The sequence below is a fragment of the Panulirus ornatus genome, chromosome 11 (genome assembly GCF_036320965.1).
Source record: "Panulirus ornatus isolate Po-2019 chromosome 11, ASM3632096v1, whole genome shotgun sequence".
Taxonomy (NCBI): Eukaryota; Metazoa; Arthropoda; class Malacostraca; order Decapoda; family Palinuridae; genus Panulirus; species Panulirus ornatus.
Window position 1 is genome coordinate 33,782,133 of NC_092234.1, and position 22,934 is coordinate 33,805,066.

At 40.3% G+C, this 22,934-nt stretch overlaps 1 protein-coding gene across 2 annotated transcripts in view; it reads left to right on the top strand.

Annotated features, from left to right (window-relative positions):
* Positions 1-14,268, top strand: part of LOC139751389 (uncharacterized) — a 56,811-nt gene extending 42,543 nt beyond the window's left edge. For both annotated transcript variants that reach the window (XM_071666765.1, XM_071666766.1), the window contains exon 6: positions 4,526-14,268. The gene's annotated coding sequence lies outside the window, so the exon portion shown is untranslated. The remainder of the gene's footprint in view (positions 1-4,525) is intronic.
* The last annotated feature ends 8,666 nt before the right edge of the window (positions 14,269-22,934 follow it).

Below are 22,934 nucleotides of genomic sequence, written 5' to 3' on the forward strand. Positions count from 1 at the left end.
AATCTGCCTCCACCTCCCACCTTACGCATGCTACCAACGCATCTCTCGCACAAGCCAACACTGTTTCCGTAAATACCTCCCATTCCTAACCCACTATCCGTAGTTGTGTTTCTCTCACCTTTTGCCATTCTGATTCCAGCCTTTCCTGATATTTCTTCGCACAGGTCTCTTTTCAAAGTTCGCTTATTCTTATCACTCTCTTCGCACCCATAATATTTCCTTTTTTCGGAAACCTTTACAAATCTTCATCCTAGCCTTCATAAGGTAATGATTAGACATCCCACCAGCTGCCCCTCTCAGCATATTCACATCCAAAAGTTTCTCTTTTGAACGCCTGTCAGTTAGTATGTAATCCAGTAATGCCCGCTGATCATCTTTCCGACTGTCATACGTATACTTCGTATATCCCTCTTTTTAAATCAGGTATTCCCAATCACCAATCATTTTCCAGCACACAACTTCACTAGCTGTTCACCATTTCCATTCATAATACTGATTGCCTCTTCCCCCCATTATACCGTAGACTGGCACATTACTTACCTTTGCATTTAAATACTCTGTCTTTTACATCAAAACTGCTCACATATTCACTCAGTTGCCCCCAGTACACTTACCTTTCATGATCCCTCTTATGGACAGGTGCATAAGGACTAATTAATCAGCCATCTCTGCCAATCCATTTTGAGTTATACCCACATCGGTGTCGAGCTCACTTTCTTACACTCTGTCACATACTCCCACAACTCCTGTTTCAAGTGTAGTGCTACTCCTTCCTTAGCTCTTGCCCTCTCACCAGTCCTTGTCTTTACTCCCTAGATATTTACTAACCAGCTTTTCTCTTTACCCTTGAGCTGTTTCACTCAGAGCCAGAACATCAAAGTTTCTTTCCTCAAACATATTAACCATCTATTCTTTTTCATCTTGCTAACATTACATGCATCTAGACACCCCAAACCCAAGCCTTCGAGAAGGATGAGCACTCCCCACTTGACTCTTTCTGCTCCATCTTTTAGAAATTAAAAAACAAGAAGGGAGGCTTCGAGACCCCACCCCCTCTCCACACACACACACACACACACACACACACACACACACACACACACACACACACACACACACTTACACCGCTCTCGCCCTCATTCTTCGCCTTCTACAACACGCAAGGAATGTCGGTGTAGAATTCTTTCTCCCCTATCCCGTTGTATATATATATATATATATATATATATATATATATATATATATATTCATATTTTATTTCATACTTAGTCGCTGTCTCCCTTGTTAGCGAGGTAGCGCAAGGAAACAGACGAAAGAATGGCCCAACCCATCCACATACACATGTATATACATAACGCCCACACATGCACATATACATACCTATACATTTCAACGTTTACCTACATATAGATAAACAGACATACACCTATATACACATGTACACATCCACACTTGCTGCCTTCATCCATTATCGTCGCCACCCCGCCACACATGGAACGGCACCCATCTCCCACCGCGCGCGCGCGAGGTAGCGTTAGGAAAAGACAACAAAGGCCACATTCGTTCACACTAGTCTCTAGCTGTCATGTGTAATGCACCGATACCACTGCTCTCCTTCCACATCCAGGCCACACAAAACTTTCCATGGTTTACCCCAGACGCTTCCCATGTCCTGGTTCAGTTCATTGACTGCACGTCGACCCCGGTATACTACATCGTTCCAGTTCACTCTATTCCTTGCACACCTTTCACCCTCCTGCGTGTTCAGGCCCCGATCATTCAAATCCTTTTCATTCCATCCTTCCACCTCAAATTTGGTCTCCCACTTCTCCTCGTTCCCTCCACCTCTAACACATATCTTTTTTGTCAATCTTTCCTCTCTCATTCTTTCCATGTGACCAAACCATTTCAAAACACCCTCTTCTGCTCTCTCAGCCACACTCTTTTTATTACCACACATCTCTCTCACCCTTTCATTACTTACTCGATCAAACCACCTCACACCTCATATTGTCCTCAAACATCTCTTTTCCAACACATCCACCCTCTTCCGCACAACTTTATCTATAGTCCATGCCTCACGACCATATAACATTGTTGAAACGACTATTTCTTCAAACATACCCATTTATGCTCTCCGAGATAACGTTCTCGCCTTCCACACATTCTTCAACGCTCCCAGAACCTTCGCCCCCTCCCACTCCCCGTGACACACTTCCGCTTCCATGGTTCCATCCACTGCCAAATTCACTCCCAAATATCTAAAACACTTCACTTCCTCCAGTTTTCTCCATTCAAACTCACCTGCCAATTTACTCGTTCTTCAAGTAAATTGCTCTTATTCACATTTACTCTCAGCTTTCTTCTTTCACAAACTTTTAAAATCTGTCATCAGCTTCTGCAGTTTCTCACCCGAATCAGCCACCAGCGCTGTATCATCAGCGAACAACAACTGACTCACTTCCCAAGCCCTCTCATCTACAACAGACTTCATTCTTTCCCCTCTCTGCAAAACTCTTTCATTCGCCTCCCTAACAACCCCACCCATAAACAAATTAAACAACCATGGAGACATCATGCACCCCTGCCGCAACCGACATTCACTGGGACCCAATCACTTTCCTCTCTTCCTATTCGTTCACATGCCTTAAATCCTCGATAAAAACTTTTTACTGCTTCTAGCAACTTACCTCATACCATATATATTCTTAATACCTTCCACAGAACATCTTTATCAACTCTATCATATGCCTTCTCCAGATCCATAAATGCCATATACAGATCCTTTTGTTTTTCTAAGTATTTCTCACACACATTCTTCAAAGCATACACCTGATCCACACATCCTCTACCTCTTAAGAAACCACACTGCTCTTCCTCAATCTGATGATCTGTACATACCTTCACCCTCTCATTCAATACCCTCCCATACAATTTCCCAGGAATACTCAACAAACTTATTCCTCTGTAATTTGAACACTCACCTTTATCCCCTTTGCCTTTGTATAATGGCACTATGCATGCATTCCGCCAATCCTTAGGCTTTTCACCATGAACCATACATACACTGAATATCCTCACCAACCAGTCAACAACACAGTCACACCCTTTTTTAATAAATTCCACAGCATCTAAACCCGCTGCCTTGCTGGCTTTCATCTCCCGCAAAGCTTTCACTACCTCTTCTCTGTTTACCAAATAATTCTCCCTGACCCTCTCACTTCGCACACCACCTCGACGGAAACACCCTATATCTGCCACTCTCATCGAACACATTCAACAAACCTTCAAAATATTCACTCCATCTCCCTCTCACTTCACCACTACTTGTTATTACCTCCCCATTTGCCCCCTTCACCGATGATCCCATTTGTTCTCTTGTCTTACGCACTTTATTTACCCCCTTCCAAAACATCTTTTTATTCTCCCTAAAATTTAAGGATATTCTCTCACCCCAACTCTCATTTGCCCTCTTTTTCACCTCTTGCACCTTTCTCTTGACCTCTTGCCTCTTTCTTTTCTACCAGTGATTTGCACTATTTTCGTGCAAAAATCGTCCAAATGTCTCTCTCATCTCTCACTAACAATTTTCCTTCTTCATCCCACCACTCACTACCCTTTCTAATCTGCTCACCTCCCACCTTCCTCATGCCACAAGCATCTTTTGCGCAAGCCATCAATGGTTCCCTAAATACATCCCATTCCTCCCCCACTCCCCTTACGTCATTTGCTCTCACCTTTTTCCATTCTGCGCTCAATCTCTCCTGGTACCTCCTCACACAAGTCTCCTTTCCCAGCTCACTTACTCTCTCCACTCTCGTCACCCCAACATTCTCTTTTCTTTTCTGAAAACCTCTACATATCTTCACCTTCGCCTCCATAAGATGATGATCAGACATTCCTCCAGTTGCCCCTCTCAGCGCATTAACATTGAAAAGTTTCTCTTTCACGCGCTTGTCAATTAACACGTAATCCAATAACGCTCTCTGGCCATCTCTCCTACTTACATACGTATACATTATATATATATATATATATATATATATATATATATATATATATATATATATATATATATATATATATATATACTTTCTGAAATTTCCGAAAGTACCTTTTCCAGTGTAGAAGTTAAGTGAAGCCTGTCTTATACAAGCTGATGTTTCCAGTAGCAGTAGATTCTAAATATTGTTACATATCTAAGCCTTGTGATTAATGTTTTTGCCCCTTTTTTTATTTGTTAAATCTGTTTTACTTCGAAGAACATCTGTAATGACTTTGGCTTTCCATTCAAAATGTAAAACTGTCTTGTTTCATTTCCATATTGTCAAAGCTACGAATTAGCACAGCCACTGAGGGCCTTTAATCCTTTCTAATGAGCCATGAAAATAATCATGATTTTTGGGTGTAGTTTTCCTGTAGCACCACAACCCTCAGCTTCACTGAATGAATGGAAGAGAATCTCCCTCCCTCCATCATGTGGGCGTTGGGCGCTCCCAGTCATCTGCTCTCTGTACATTTCCAGTGTGCCTTTCTGACCAAGACTGCCAGCGACCACGACGTCCTCCACATACTAGGTGCTGGAGCTCGGGGTGCCCTCACCTCAGTGTCACACCCCACCTCCCTCACCTTGGTGCCAGAAATCTTCTCACAACGTATTCAGACCTCCTCCAACCTCGATGCTGCTCCCCTCCGTGCCTCGGTGCGAAATCCCTCCTTACCTCGGTGCCAGACTCCTTACCTCGGTGCGAAATGCCTCCTTACCTCGGTGCCAGGCTCCTTATCTCGGTGCGAAATCCCTCCTTACCTCGGTGCCAGACTTCTCCTTACCTCGATGCGCAGTCCCTCCTTACTTAGGTGCCAGACCCCTCCTTATCTCGATAACAGACCCCTCGTCATTTTGGGACCATTTCTCTTTATCTAAGTGCCACACCTCCTTCCACCTTGTGCCAGATCTCTCCTCACCTTAGTATCATATCTCTTATCTTCGGGCTAATCCCGTGCCATCAGGAACAGAAGATAATGTCGTACATTAACATGAGAGATTATCCATCATTGGCAAGGTGCTTAATTCTTACAGTCATCAGACGTCGGTTGTAATAGATTAGAAATTCTCATTAAATCGCAGCCTTTACTGGAAACAATAGTCAGTTTGATTGGCGTTAGAGATTATGTGTTGGCATCACAGTGTTGGCGTTTGTTATCACAAAATATCACTGTTTATCACCTTTTTATCAGTATACCTTTGATTACTCATGTTGAAGAAAGAACATTGTTCTTCATGTAACGAACTCTTGATGGTTCTTCTTCCTTGCTGTACTTTTCGGAAACACATACATAGTGTATTGTGTTATGTTATGTTGAAAGTGTAAGGTTAAGTTAAATGGTATAGATAAATTCACAACTGTTTTTTGTGTATCGTCCAGCCCAAATTTCACTTCTCTGTTGTTCTATGCAATGATTGATCTGTTCATGAAACAGGTCTCACTTTTTGTCGTCACGGTTTCCATTAGAAACAGTTCCATTGGTTGACTGCCCTTGCTGAAAATCTATATGTATTTTGTCGTGTTTGGTAATGTCTCTGTTAGTTTGTACTAACGCCCTGTGGTTCTGGGTCTGTCCACCAAAGCTAATGAATTGATTTCAACATCGTCTAAATGGCTCGTAACATGAGGTCTATGTTGTCAATAGTATACTGTGGAAGTGTCACAGTCCATGGAGTTTTTCTCTGTATGTTGTTATTTCAAGCCATTGACTGTCGTAGTTCCTCTGTGCTGGATGGACGTTAACTAAAGCGATATGTTTTTTCAAATGAAGTGATCAAAGTGCAGTTCGACACACAAGATGAAGCCGGATTAAAGATTTATAGTGTGCTGTTAACGTCCTTTTTAAGATTTATACAGATTGTCTCGATCAGACCTTATCATTTGTTCGCTTTATTCACTTACTTTACCATCTGCTTCGAGAAAGTCAAGTCATCAAACAGGATCCCTCTCTCTCTCAGGATCAAGTTGTTAAATGCCAGCTGTAGTTCCGTTGTCCTTTTACAGTACCCTGTTTTCCGGGTTAGATTTCCCAACGTGAATATACTAACGCTCCGCTGCGATGAAGCAAGTTGGCCCGTCTTTTGATCATTTCGGTCAGCTATTCAAGTCGTCTTGCAATGACGCACACTCGTTCGGGTTGCCTATATCAGAGTATATCGTGTGTATATCCTGTAGTTGTTGATCACATCCGGTAAATCTCTTATAAAAAAAAAAGACCAGAAATAGAATGGTCCCCAACAGTGGACCAGGACCAGGAGGGATACCATTCTTCACCGGATGTTGCATGGTGACACCATTCTGTTACACTAACTTTTGTTTGCTCAGGAATCATTTTAAATCCACCCTATTTCCATGTACTCCACATGCATATAACTTGCTTAGGAGTTTGTCATAAGCTGTGTGTATAAGTTTCTGATAAGATAAGGTATCCGAGGCGTCTCTGAAGCCTGTGCTTTCAACATCACTTCCTCTCCCCAAGATATCAGATCACTCCTCGACAACTTCGAGCGATCGAGTCACACACGAATATTGGGGGTGAATAGGTAATTAGGTTCCATAGGAAGCACTACTTGAACCGTGACGAGTTGCTTACCACCGCTTAAGTGAGCCTAAAGGGTCTATAATTCTTCGGTTTCAGTTTATTTTGCCTTTTCTTGAAAGTTGACGTCACTTGTGCATTTCTCCAGGACCCGGATAGCCCGTCGTGACGCAAGACCTATTACAAAATTTAAGAGATAATTTCATCTAGTTCAGTGTGGCCTGTTTTTAACACTCTTGTGTGGATGATATCTGTCCCAGTACGTTTACTTTGAGTCATCTTGGAAAGTTTCATCCGCATCTGTTGTAATGATGAAATGAGTTCACGCTTTCAGACGATTTAGGCCGTATTGGCTGGTTGTGGTACAGCAAAAACTTGTACGTCAACGCGTTGTAAAACAAGGCATTTCATAGCCTATCCGTCGCCACCCATCTGGTATAATGGAACGATCTTCTTTAACCAGTTCTTGATTTCGTTTTCGATATAACGTAACTAAAATTGTTTAGTTTTCAACTTTAAGCTGTTTACTGATTACTTTTCATATGTAATTTACCCTTTATTGCCTTACTCCTTTTATTCTTTTCTTTTTTTTCAATCCAGGCCTTGTGTTTACCTTCAGCTGCAAGGATAACGTTTTTGTTCGTCCACGATTTATTTTATATTTTCGTTTAGTATAAACTGTTAGCATTAAATGGCCCCAGTTTTCATCCTTTGCGTTTCTTAAAGATCACCTGTTACTGAAAGAAATTATCACCGAATTCCTGTTTTTCTCTTCAGCACTGTTGCTCGGTACTCTTAGCAATACAGTAAATGTCAACCATCAGTGACATTGAATTACCTAAGCCGTTTTGCACCAGTCATCTCTTAATTTACCCCGACTATATATATATATATATATATATATATATATATATATATATATATATATATATATATATATATATATATAGTTTTCGCCCTATATTTAGATTTTCATGGGCCTTTAGCAGTAACTCATCGACGGTTGATACTGAATCTAATAACGTCATTTTCGTCAGTCTTTAAACGTTGGCGTTATTTTTCCGTGTTCTCTGAAAGTCATCATTGAACAGTGAAACTTATCATCCTTAGGATGTAAAATCCTTTCCTTTTTTTTTGCCTGTTAGACATTAGTTACTGTTAACTTCAGTTCCTTCTCTTAGCCAAATGTTAGTCAAAATTGAAAGACAGTGGAGACTTGTTCCTTATCTGCAGCCAATGCTAGTCTCCTCGAGCACCAATTATCAGTATGTATGGTCACCAATCATCAATATGTATGGTTACCAACTATCAGTATGTATGGACACCAACCAATACTGTGTATGGGCACCAACTATCAATATGTATAGGCACCAACTATCAGTATGTATGGCCTCCAACTGTCAGTATGTATTTGGTACCAACTATCAGTATGTATTGGGCACCAACTATCAGTATGTATGGGCACCAACTATCAGTATGTATGGGCACTTACTATCAGTATGTATGGGCACTTACTATCAGTATGTATGGCCCCCAACTATCAGTATGTATTTGGTACCAACTGTCAGTATGTATGGGCACTTACTATCAGTATGTATGGCCTCCAACTATCAGTATGTATTTGGTACCAACTATCAGTATGTATGGGCACCAACTACATATATGGGCACCAGCTACCAGTATGTATGTGCACCAACCACCACTTTGTATGGGCACCAACCAACCAACCGTATGTATGAGCACCAACCATCAATATGCATGAGCACCACCCATCACTATGTATGGGCACCACCCATCACTATGTATGGGCTCTAACCATCAGTATGTATGGTCATCAAGCATCACTATGTATTGAGCGCCAGCCATCATTAATTGTGGGCACCAACCATCATTATGTATGGGCACCTACCATCACTATGTATGGGCACCAACCATCACTCTGTATGGGCACCTACCATCACTATGTATGGGCACCTACCATCACTATGTATGGGCACCTACCATCTCTATGTATGGGCACCAACCATCATTATGTATGGGCACCTACCATCACTATGTATGGGCACCTACCATCACTATGTATGGGCACCAACCATCACTCTGTATGGGCACCTACCATCTCTATGTATGGGCACCAACCATCACTATGTATGGGCACCAACCATCACTCTGTATGGGCACCTACCATCACTATGTATGGGCACCTACCATCACTATGTATGGGCACCTACCATCTCTATGTATGGGCACCAACCATCATTATGTATGGGCACCTACCATCACTATGTATGGGCACCTACCATCACTATGTATGGGCACCTACCATCTCTATGTATGGGCACCAACCATCATTATGTATGGGCACCAACTATCAATAGGCATGGATACCAAAAGTTAATAACTACCAAAAAACTGTAAGCATTCCTGAGAACAAAATAACTTTTCAATTATATATCATGAGTCTGGATAGTATGTTCTTTATACTGTCGGATGTAATTTTTTCTTGATATCATATCACCTGTTTTATCAATAGCCTGAAGGCCTTCTTTGCTTTCATAGATTCATATATTTTACATTTAAAGTTTACTCTGTCAGTGTCAAACCATATGATTCACTGACAAACGGATGTATCACTGTCAACTGTATTATTGTATTGTTTTCTCTTGACATCATGAATTTCATGTTCTGATGATTTATGTATAAATTTTGTTGTTAATTGATGTAAATAATCCATCACCTCATATAGTCGACACTCATCATTTTTCTGGCTCCAGAGCCACATACCCCAGGCACTACCTCTTTGATCGTGTGTTCCTGAACAGTTTAACGTTGCTCAGTACTCAAGGTGTTCACTGCTCACCCCACACACACGTAAAGATACAATTTGCATGTTAAAACCGTTGATTGTATTGATCCCGTCCCACCAAGTCCTCCGGCTTACCGCCTCCCATCACGGGGGCTTTGAGAAATATTTCCGTGTTAAATTTACACGAGAGTGTGTACATAAAAACGCTACTAAAGGTCGTTTTCCTTAGCTAGAGTAGGTGTGGAACTGATAGAATTGTCCGTAAGGCCTCTGTCATACCCCCACCGACCGTCATACATCCTGTAGTGTGTAAACAACACATATTCCGACATTTTCCAAAGCATTTTCGTAAATTCACTGAAGTTGAGGAAAGTAATTGCCTTTTGCTTGTAATTCGAATGTATGATGATTATGACACGTTGTCTGGAAGAACGGCCAGTAAGCACTATTAATAAAGATAATCAGTGTTATACAGGAGTGAGTGTAGGGAGTGTGGAGGGAGAGAGTGTACAACGCTGCTAACAAGGTGAGAGGGAAGGGACTTAATGCCATTATGAACCGAAGGCAAAAGATTAAAAAAAGATGACTTACTATTTATCCTTTTTAATCTATTATAGTGATGGGGGTGGAGTTAGCAGCGTTGGTACATGTTAATATTACTTTAAAAGACAAATATGTAATGACAGGGAATTAAGAAAGACGCCTCAGTGAAACGATAAATTACTGAACATATTATTAGAATGAGGACCTGAGTTATTAAGGACTTTGTAGCATTTTTTTCGTCTTTTTTCTCTTAATTTTAGTGATGATAACTTATTTACTTTTGCTGGTTATTTTGTACAAAATTACTATAGTATTGGTTATTATTGTATCACGTAAATCGTAGCAATGGACGAATAGATTACTTGATTTCTCTTTACAGAAGGATTGAGACTTAGGACATATAAGTATATACCAGCCTTAAAAATATATATATTTGAATACATGAATTTATTAGCCATAGTATATTATTACAGTCAGAACTAATGTTATACAAAGATAAATTGATAATTTAGACGTTATATATTTTATTTGATATTATTTCACTCTTTTCTCATACCATAAATTAGAAAGAATGTGTTCATCTTCACTGATTCTTCCGTATGTGGCGTGGATCAAATTGCTTCCTTTGTCGTCAGTAGTTAGGGATTTGGGATGGTATTTGGTTCTTGATACAAAAGCAGAAAATGCACTTAAACTATACACGCACGTGCGCATGCACAAACACACACACACACACACACACACACACACACACACACACACACACACACACACACCTCTGAACGTGCTTGTGTTTGTTATTTTTGTGTGTGTACGTTTACCTGCATTTGTTCATATGTATATTTGTAAGGATTAATTGTACAACCCCATTACTCCTTTTATGGAACTCTGCAGCATGAGGCTGCTCTCCAGTCTGGACCATGGAATGATGGATTCTTACGAGTTAGACTAACTATTCCATTTGCAATATTGAAGATGACAGAGCCTCGCCGTTGGTGACTTTTCCCTCGCAGTGTAACGACACGGAGGCGGAGTCCGGTAACACACACACACGCATATATCTATGTATCTGTGTGTGTGTGTATATACATATATATATATATATATATATATATATATATATATATATATATGTTATGAACATATCCATAAGAATAGTTAGCTTGACCGTGGGAATTCATCATTTAGTATAAGATGAAAGAGGTGTATGTATTTTATTAAGGCAGTAGGAATGTTCATTATAATGACTATTGGATATGAGAAAATTACAAAAAAAGAAATAAATGTAAAGTTTGAAAAAAAAATATGTAGTTAATGCAATTTTACCATAGATATCGAATCAAGAATGAAAAATTACTAAAATTTGAATAAACAGATTATAATATATTACACATATCAAAAAGAAAAACGAAAAAAAAATTCATGTAAAGTAAGATATGAAAAATGAATTTGTTTTGTGCAACCCCAGCATGATTATCAAAATGAAAAATCAGTTTTATGTCAAGTTTAAAAATGTAGAAAGAACAGTTAATGTTAGTTGATGCCGCTCCATCTTAGTTACTATACAAAGGTGTTGAAGACACAGATACCCATGTATATATATAGTCACACAAGCAATACGCCTGGGCTGCCCTCACACCCAACATTACCAGCAACCTGAAACAGACGATGAAAAAAATAAGAAATACATAAGACACATTTCTTATGTAAACATCCACACGACATATACATGTGAGAAATACATTACGCACATATCTAATGCAAGAAATACATAAGACACATATCTGATATGAGAAATACATAAGACACATATGCAAGAAATACATATGACACATGTCTGATATGAGAAATACGTAAGGCACACAATGAACATAAGTCACATAGTATGTCACATGATGACTTAACCAACTTACATAATTTTGCGGCAGCTTGTTCTTGCGTTAACTTCTAACATTATTATTGCAATATTCCTCAAGGGATCGAAAATGCACGAAGTGTTCAAGAATGATATATATATATATATATATATATATATATATATATATATATATATATATATATATATATATATATATATATATATATATATATATATATATTTATATATACACACACACACAACGAAGGTTTGTGAGCAGAAGTGTTCAAGTGTGTGTAGCAGTCTAACATAATGTGTTACAATGGCTCGCTCAGTACCCCCACGACACCATGCGTATGGGAGTACACCCATGACACTTGTGTATCCGATCGCACAACCACGACACCTTGTACCCCTATCAGTACACCTACGACACCCAGTGTAGCCATCAATACACCGACACCCAGTGTAGCCATCATACACCTACGACACCCAGTGTAGCCATCAGTACACCCTTGGCACCGTCAATACACCCACGACACCTTGTACATCAGTCAGTACACCCACAACACCTCGTGTATCCATCAGCACACCCATGACACCTTGTGCATTAGTCAGTACACACACGACACCTTGTGCATGAGTAAGTACACCCATGACACCCTCTTTCCGGTGTCATGACAGGGGAAGGTGTAAGATATTTACCTTTTATATATTTATATACTAAGAGGATACAGTTGTAGAAAGTATATGTATCAATTGTGTAATCTTACAACGAGGCCTTAACTCCACATCTGTGGGCAAGTGAACAGTACTGTTCTCCCTATAATAATTGTACCGTTCTTATAATAATTGTACTATTCTCCATATAATAAAGGCTTGTATGTTCTTTAAATTGATGTACTGCTGACTTTGTTATCAATATTATCAATAATGTTTCTGAATGAGGTGAGGCTTTTTAAAGAACGAAGTCACAGACTCAGTAATGGGCTATCGTTAATATTAATGTCTCAAGATGTTATTGTAAATCATTAATTTATTGTTTATCATTCGAGTACAGTTGTTGCAACCTACTACTTGTGTGTGTATAGTGACTCAGTGCCGTATTGTGACGCTGTGTATAAAGATGTGTACAGAAGTATGAATAGACAAACTTCGCCCCCAGACTCTCCTTATTCTGACTTCCCCACTCTCTCTCTCTCTCTCTCTCTCTCTCTCTCTCTCTCTCTCTCTCTCTCTCTCTCTCTCTCTCTCTCTCTCTCTCTCTCTCTCTCTCTCTCTCTCTCTCTCTTTTTCTCTCTCTCTTTTTCTCTCTCTCTTTTTCTCTCTCTTTTTCTCTCTCTTTCTCTCTCTCTTTCTCTCTCTCTCTCTCTCTCTCTCTCTCTCTCTCTCTCTCTCTCTCTCTCTCTCTCTCTCTCTCTCTCTCTCTCTCTCTCTCTCTCTGTATCCTTTTCTTTACTCACATTGATTGCTATCTAATCTTTTCTTCTTCATCTTCCCTTCAGTATGATATACCTGCCTTCCTCGCCCCTTCAGTATGATATACCTGCCTTCCTCTCCCCTTCTGTATGATATTCCTGCCTACTTTGCCTTCCATTTCCCACCATCAGCCTGCGCTCCTCATGACGTCATGACCACCATGTACTGTTCATACAGTGTTATGCCACTCACGCTGACTTTACCCTCCCTGATCACCATCATGTTTTCCTCGGCCTCCCACTCTCCCTCACCACTCTCACCTGTCATGTACCTCTCCCTCACCACTCTCACCTATCATGTACCTCTCCCTCACCACTCTCACCTGTCATGTACCTCTCCCTCACCACTCTCACCTGTCATGTACCTCTCCCTCACCACTCTCACCTGTCATGTACCTCTCCCTCACCACTCTCACCTGTCATGTACCTCTCCCTTACCACTCTCACCTGTCATGTCCCTTTCTGTCTCTCCTCCACCTCCCTTCAATTACTTCGCTTCTTTCAACTCTCTCCTCTCCTGCTTCATCACCATTCAAGTCTTTTTTTTCTCTCTTACACTTGTTTATTCTCGATAGTGTGCGTGTGTGTATGTGCGAAGGTAAAATCGCACGTCAGTAGGAGTTCATAAAGTTTTATTTTACAAGTAATTTTTCTATATGTGGCACGGCATATTTCGTGAGACAATCCACCTCATGAGGTGCCACTACTTAACAAAGTTATTTAAATCCCAACATCACTCTAGCTTCCCGGCGTCCAACACGAATCCTTACAGACGGCGGGAATCAAGTGTGATGTTGGGATTTGAACAGCTTTGTTAAGTAGTGGCACCTCATGAGGTGGATTGTCTCACGAAACATGCCGTGCCACATGTATAGAAAAATATATGTTAAATAAAACTGTATGGACTCCTACTGAAGGGCGATTTCACCATACTATATATATATATATATATATATATATATATATATATATATATATATATATATATATATATAAAGCCTTTTATCTAGACAAGAATCATCTTACAACCTTCCTTACCTCCCTGTTATTGTCTCCTTCACCATATCATCATCTGTTTCTCATTCTTCTTTCACTCGTGTCAACTCGTCTGAGGGCTTTGTACATTTTGTGAATTGGTAACAAAATTCTGTATATTTTATGAATGCAATAAAACGCTTAAAAGTACAATGATGACTTTGTTTTGTTCCCTGCCAACACCAGACTGATGGACGAGGAGCCAGCCAGGGCTGCTGGCTTCCTGCTCAAGAAGACACTAACTTGTGAGCAGACCGCGAGGAGGGGGTAAGGTGGGAGGTGCCTGTTTACCGCTGGCCAGGACCACGTAGAACGATGGGTGGGCTGCAGTATACGTATAATATCCACACATACCCAACAAAACCTCTTCAGTAATGAAAAGAATCTAGAATATGTTATTCTCAAAGAAAGGGATCGAAGAAAACACCTGTATGAAACTTTTACCTGGATCGACTTGTATTGCATACTTGTGTAGAGTCACAGTCATGCACAATACGTGAACATGTGGTGTTTTTCACTGCGATGATCGATTTAGATCAGCCATTCTCACGCTGATATATTTCTTCACTGCCAAGGACAAGCAGTCGTGACGCCCACATATAGGGTTGTATAATTCATACTTTATTGAACAGGAAGGCATTCGGTAGTGAAGAATATATATAAAAAAAAAATCTTGTCAAAGTCAATGGTATAGATTAGGTGACGTGATTGGTTAAACACGAAGTAGACGCGCGCATGGTCTGTGGTGATGGTGGGGTATGTACATCTGTGGGGAACACTGAGTAATTTGTGACTTACATGTGTATACCTGTGCTATAATGACCCTAACCTTGTTAACAACGACGTTCATTCATAGAAAAGATGCCTTGATCTCAGTGAGGAGGTTGGTGGGATGACAGGTTATTGGACCTAAGCAGTAGAGAAGAAATTCATTTTAAATGAGATTCAAGTGGCAGTCAAACTATAATGACAAAGACAAGACCGGAATATTTTCACATGAAGGAAAAAAAATACTGGATAATTGAAAGGAAGGTTATAGTTCAGGGGCGCCAGAATCACGAACATTGGTGGCTGAGATGCCAGGGCGAGAGCACGACTACAAGGGACAGGCGGGTAACAAATATCCTGGTCAGTGACGGAGTCTACCAGACAGAAAAAGAAAAAGTAACTAGCCAATGTTAGTGTGTGGAAGGGTTGCAGGAACAGACGATGGGATGAGTAGAGACGAGAACTCTCTCTCTCTCTCTCTCTCTCTCTCTCTCTCTCTCTCTCTCTCTCTCTCTCTCTCTCTATATATATATATATATATATATATATATATATATATATATATATATATATATATATATATATATATATATATATATATATATATATATATATATATATCATTTATTTTGCTTTGTCGTTGTCTCCCGCGTTAGCGAGGTAGCCCAAGGAAACAGACGAAAGAATGGCCCAACCTACCTACATACACATATATATATACATACACGTCCACACACGCAAATATACATACCTATACATCTCAACGTATACATATATATACACACACAGACATATACATATATACAAATGTACATAATTCATACTGTCTGCCTTTATTCATTCCTATCGCCACCCCGCCACACATGCATGAAATGACAACCCCCTCCCCCCGCATATACACACACTGTTTCACAAGCTTCCATCTCACCCTCACTCCTGAGTCCCCCACGTAAAGTCATCAATATGGCTTAAGTTTTCTAATAGAGACATCAATAATGGCAAATAGATTAAATGGTGAATAAAGTATGCTAGCAAACTCTTCTCGTCTCCCCCACCTGACAAGCACTCCGCCCTAACCTACCAAGGCCAAATTTTTATTTCCTAAAATCCGCTATCGTCCAAGAAGCGAATCTCCCCCTCCCTCCCTCCCTCCCTTTCCATTTGAAATGCCCCTGAATATCTCGACCCATCCCCCGTCCCCCACCCCAAAAGCTCGCCATGCCTCTGGGTTTCAGAAACACTCTGATCAACTGAACCTACTGCGCGTGAAATTATGCGGCCATAATGCAAGGTTTTAGTGGTGAAATCTAATGCACAGTGATGGATGACGGAGGTGATGGCTTGAAACTACAGTATTTTGTTCGGATTTTGTCGCAGATAATCAAGAACATAAGACATGAAGGCATCCACTCCTACCCCTCCTCCCATCCCTCCTTTCCACGCTATATGAGAGGAGGAGGTCTATCGCCACTCCCTGTTGTCTATGATGGAACTCCTCGCCTTGAGGAGCACGGGAGTGTCACCGTCCCCTGACACGTACTTAAGCTCAAAATATGTAATGAAGTTAAAACATCCAGCTTTCTCTGGGTTCTTTCCAGTCCAACTTACCTGTCTCTTTACACTGCTAGACTTAATAACATTGCATTTATTCATATTTACTCTCATCTTTCTCCTTTCTTGCACTCTCTCACACCCAAACACCAAATTGTGCAGTTTATTACCACTTAAATCTACCACCAGTACCGTGCCATCAACATGCAACAACTGTCTCACCCCTCAGGTTCCCCCCATCTCCGACAGACTACAGGCCTGACTGTCTTCAAGACCCTTGCATTCACCTCCCTCACTACCCCATCCGTAAACAATTTAAACCACCATGATGACACCACACATCCCTGCTGCAGACCAACCTTTACCTAGAGCCACTCACTCCCCTCTCTATCTACTCGCATACTTGCCTTACTCCCTTAAGAACTCATCATTGCTTTCAGCACCTATAATTTCCCCAATCCATATATTCGTAATTCCTTCCACTGAGCATCTCTATCAACCCTATCACACCCTTTCTCCAGATCCATAATCCTCCAGGGCCCTTTTTGTGGGGTTCCTGCGATTTCGAGGAAGGATTACAGTCTGAAGCAGGGAAATGATGGACGCCTTTGTAGTGAAAAAAAAAACAGCGAAAATACTTCCATTCGTCAACTGGCGATGATATAGCCTCGCAGACGGTGTCTTTTCGCATGCGGTGGAACCAAAAGCAGGCAGAGTCTGGCATCATTATATATATATATATATATATATATATATATATATATATATATATATATATATATATATATATATATATATATATATATATAAAAGAAGGAACAGAGGGGGCCAGGTGAGGATATTCCGAAAAAGGCCCAGTCCTCTGTTCTTAACGCTACCTCGCTAATGCGGGAAATGGCGAATAGTTTGGAAAAAAAAAAAAAAAAAAAAAATATATATATATATATATATATATATATATATATATATATATATATATATATATATATATATATATATATATATATATATATATATATTATCCCTGGGGATAGGAGAGAAAGAATACTTCCCACGTATTCCCTGCGTGTTGTAGAAGGCGACTAAAAGGGGAAGGAGCGGGGTGCTGGAAATCCTCCCCTCCCTTGTTTACTTTTCAAAAGAAGGAACAGAGAAGGGGGCTAAGTGAGGATATTCCCTCAAAGGCTCAGTCCTCTGTTCTTAACCCTACCTCGCTGACGAGGGAAATGGCGATGTATGAAAAAACCTCTCTCTCTCTCTCTCTCTCTCTCTCTCTCTCTCTCTCTCTCTCTCTCTGTATATATATATATATATATATATATATATATATATATATATATATATATATATATATATATATATATATATATATATATATATATATATATATATATATATTTTTTTTTTTTTTTTTTTTTTTTTTTGTCGCTGTCTCCCGCGTTTGCGAGGTAGCGCAAGGAAACAGACGAAAGAAATGGCCCAACCCCCCCCCCCCATACACATGTATATACATACGTCCACACACGCAAATATACATACCTACACAGCTTTCCATGGTTTACCCCAAACGCTTCACATGCCTTGATTCAATCCACTGACAGCACGTCAGCCCCGGTATACCACATCGCTCCAATTCACTCTATTCCTTGCCCTCCTTTCACCCTCCTGCATGTTCAGGCCCCGATCACACAAAATCTTTTTCACTCCATCTTTCCACCTCCAATTTGGTCTCCCTCTTCTCCTTGTTCCCTCCACCTCCGACACATATATCCTCTTGGTCAATCTTTCCTCACTCATCCTCTCCATGTGCCCAAACCACTTCAAAACACCCTCTTCTGCTCTCTCAACCACGCTCTTTTTATTTCCACACATCTCTCTTACCCTTACGTTACTCACTCGATCAAACCACCTCACACCTCACATTGTCCTCAAACATCTCATTTCCAGCACATCCATCCTCCTGTGCACAACTCTATCCATAGCCCACGCCTCGCAACCATACAACATTGTTGGAACCACTATTCCTTCAAACATACCCATTTTTGCTTTCCGAGATAATGTTCTCGACTTCCACACATTCTTCAAGGCCCCCAGAATTTTCGCCCCCTCCCCCACCCTATGATCCACTTCCGCTTCCATGGTTCCATCCGCTGCCAGATCCACTCCCAGATACCTAAAACACTTCACTTCCTCCAGTTTTTCTCCATTCAAACTTACCTCCCAATTGACTTGACCCTCAACCCTACTGTACCTAATAACCTTGCTCTTATTCACATTTACTCTTAACTTTCTTCTTCCACACACTTTACCAAACTCAGTCACCAGCTTCTGCAGTTTCACACATGAATCAGCCACCAGCGCTGTGTCATCAGCGAACAACAACTGACTCACTTCCCACGCTCTCTCATCCCCAACAGACTTCATACTTGCCCCTCTTTCCAAAACTCTTGCATTTACCTCCCTAACAACCCCATCCATAAACAAATTAAACAACCATGGAGACATCACACACCCCTGCCGCAAACCTACATTCACTGAGAACCAATCACTTTTCTCTCTTCCTACACGTACACATGCCTTACATACTCGATAAAAACTTTTCACTGCTTCTAACAACTTTCCTCCCACACCATATATTCTTAATACCTTCCACAGAGCATCTCTATCAACTCTATCATATGCCTTCTCCAGATCCATAAATGCTACATACAAATCCATTTGCTTTTCTAAGTATTTCTCACATACATTCTTCAAAGCAAACACCTGATCCACACATCCTCTACCACTTCTGAAACCACACTGCTCTTCCCCAATCTGATGCTCTGTACATGCCTTCACCCTCTCAATTAATACCCTCCCATATAATTTACCATATATATATATATATATATATATATATATATATATATATATATATATATATATATATGTGTGTGTGTGTGTGTGTGTGTATGGATAATGGTAAGGTACAGATAATGGAGAATTTCACAGACGGCAAAATAAACTAGAAGAATATAAACGTTCATTGAGACGGACACACGGAAATAAAAGTGTACAGAACTTTATGTAGTACTTCATTTTGACTATGTGGAGGGGGAAGACACATGAGGGTGACCAGAGAAGCACAAAACCCTTCGAGGGAATACAGTCGAGTTAACTATAGTGGAAGTGGAACAATAGAACAGTAAAAGAGAAGGAAGAGTGAAGTGGACAGAGCATTGGTTCAGTGGAAAATGCTGAAAAGCGAGAGAGCTCAGGGAAGGATTGTAGAAAAGGTGCAAACATTTTACTGTAGCCTGTCAGTATAAAAAAAATTACAGGAGAGGAAGGGGTGGGTACAGCAAGGTAAGGAAGGAGGAGCAAAGAGATTTGTAAGAGAGCGTTATGGACAAAGCGGAAGACGATCCAAATATTTTCCATACGTTCATCGGAAGCAAATTATTATACATTAAAGAACAACTTATCAGGCTGAGGGATTCGAAGGGGAGAACTCTTGGAGAGGAATTATCTAAGACGAACTGATAAATCTAAAAGTTCACACGGAGGATGGTACTAGACCAGTGATAGAGAGTTAGGAAGGGGGAAGAAGTCGTGGAAAGTATAAAGGTTAACAGAAATGATATGATCAAGCCATCTGAACAACTTAACCTACACAGGCTCTATGGACCTGATGAAGTCTCCCCACATATACTGAAATAATGTATGAAGGCATGTGTTAAACCTCTCGAAATACTGTCCATTAGGATAGTACAGGTAAGGATAGTTCCAGAGAAGTGGAAGAGAGCAAATGTTGGACTTAGGATCACGAAAGGAGACCAGAAAATCGCGCTGAACTACGGACTTGTCTGGTTGACGAATGAGATCTTTTACATACTGGAAAAGATAATCAGAAAACAATTGAACGACTACCTGCAAAGGAGAAATTGCTCAACTGGGCGAAAACATGATTTTAGAGGAAAAGGTCATGTCACTCACATTTTGCACACTTCTATGACAGAGTGGGCTCAGTCTTAGATCAAAGGAATGAATGGGTAGATTGTGTGTTTGTAGACTACCAGAAAGCCTTTGACACTATCTGGACTTGATTTCGAAGCTCGAGCTACAGGAAAGAATAAGGGGCAAAGTCCTTCACTTGACTAAGGGTTACCTCTGTGGAAGGGACAAAGGACGCAGGTAAAGAGGCACATTCTCAAAATGAGCGGAAGTTCAAAGTGGCGTGCGGCAGGAGCTAGGTCTTGGGCCCACTGCTACTCTTGGTGTATGCAAATGACTCACCGGAAGGACTAGACGCGTATCTAAAATATTTTGCGGATTATGACAAGATCATGAGAGAAAAAAAGAATGAGAACGATTGGATCACTTTACAGGGGACTCTGAACAAATCTTGAAGTTGATCTGATTGATGGATGATGAGATCCAATCCAAGTAAGGGCAGGGTAATGTAGATGGTACTACCGAAAAGAATGCCCCAAGTGAGTATCACTTTGTGAGAAATATAGCTACAGGAATCGCAGTGTGAAAGAGATATAAAGATTCGACATTATTCCTGGTCCGTCATTACAGCTACACCTTATGAGAACTGTGAAAGGAGAAAAATTCCTTTTGACAGATATCAAGATTGCATTCAATGACCTAAAGAATCAAACAGATGAGCGAGAGGGTCTGGTCAAGAGCAAACAAGATCATACCTGAATTAAGAGAGATGGGTTTTCTGATAACAGCTTTTACGTTACTCACTCATCTGGGTGACGTTAACCGTGAACAGTTTTTCATGAGGAGCAGTACTAGAGTTTCCAGGGGCCATGATCAGAGGCTGAGGAACAGGCTGCGGCTGGTCAAGAGAAATGTAAAGGAATATTAGTTTCGTATAAGGGTACTGGATGGTTGGAATAGTCTAACCAAGGAGACAATAAACGGTGGAAGTTTACAAGGGTCTAAAAGTATTCTTGATAGAATACAAAGTACAGGATACGGGAACCCACCAGCGTAAAACTCTCTCCCCTTATGTAGAAATAAATAATTACACTTTCTGACCTGCGGTCTCGCTCGGTGACGTTGCCGGCTTCCCCAGAGGTGCGAGAGCCCACCTGGAGCAGGAAGGTAAATTTGATCACAAATATTTGTTAGGAGTATTGATATCATCTGAAAACATAAAAAAGGAAAGAAAATGTACTACCAACATGGATATCTCTACTAAGAGTAAAGCAAATAACTGTTTAGGTCAAATAATAAAGCATATAAAGCAAACTATTATCACGATTACTGTTATTACTATCGTAAATATTAATGAGATTATGATGGTTATATGTTTTCACTTTGGTCAATTTGACGTTCGCTCTTTCCTCATAAGTAAACGAATATGCCATTGTCAAAGATTGAGAGAACCCTCCAAAAAGATCATGATTTTGTGCTCCTGACGCGGAACAAGGAGAATTTTGTGTCCATGTTGTATGAAGCAGGATAATCTATGTGGAAATTGGCACGACCTTCACTGTCTATAAGTTTTTCTGATTTTTCTGATATTCAGCACGTAATCCGTTCCCTTACCCTCTGTTTTCCCAGTTCTTTAGCCACTCGTTGCCAAATGTTGAATCGAATGTAAGCCCTACAGGTATTATGTCTCCAATTATTTATTTCTTTTCAGTGAAAACACAAGTAAAAAAACTATTTCATTCAAAATTTTAATCAAGCACGTCCCCCGTAGTGTTGCTCAGAATCTAATCTTGATTTCTTTAATTGTAATTACCTCCAGTCAAACCTTGTTGAGAAATGAACACATATAATGAAATTCGTTTCAAATGATAAACGATACCAGCTTATCAAAACTGAAGTTTGATTAATGGCTGTTATGAGACAGGCTTATGCAACCAGACCCAAACTTGGACAATATCAGTTTGATAGACGTAAGTACGGGAATATGGCAACTTTGGGCTCAAAAGTGTGATCAGATTTCATTGACGATGATACGGGACTTGTTATCTCTTTTTCAGTGGAAAATATCTACTAAGGAGCCACCTGCATATATAAACATGTTTATCAATAAATATTACCAATTGTATCAAATATCACCATTAAGAAAATGAAAATATTGACAAAAGCGTGGTATATGTCTCCTTGTGCATCCAGGCACCCTCCAAGCATGACTTAGAATCATTATGCCTTTCCCATTTCCAGATATGCTCCATCATCCTAATATGTCGCAGTCTGATAAACAATAATCATACTGGAACGCACCAACAAACAGAACAGACAGATAATATGAATATGTTAGCATTAGGGTGTAGTAGGGTCTTTGGGATGTACGACTCAG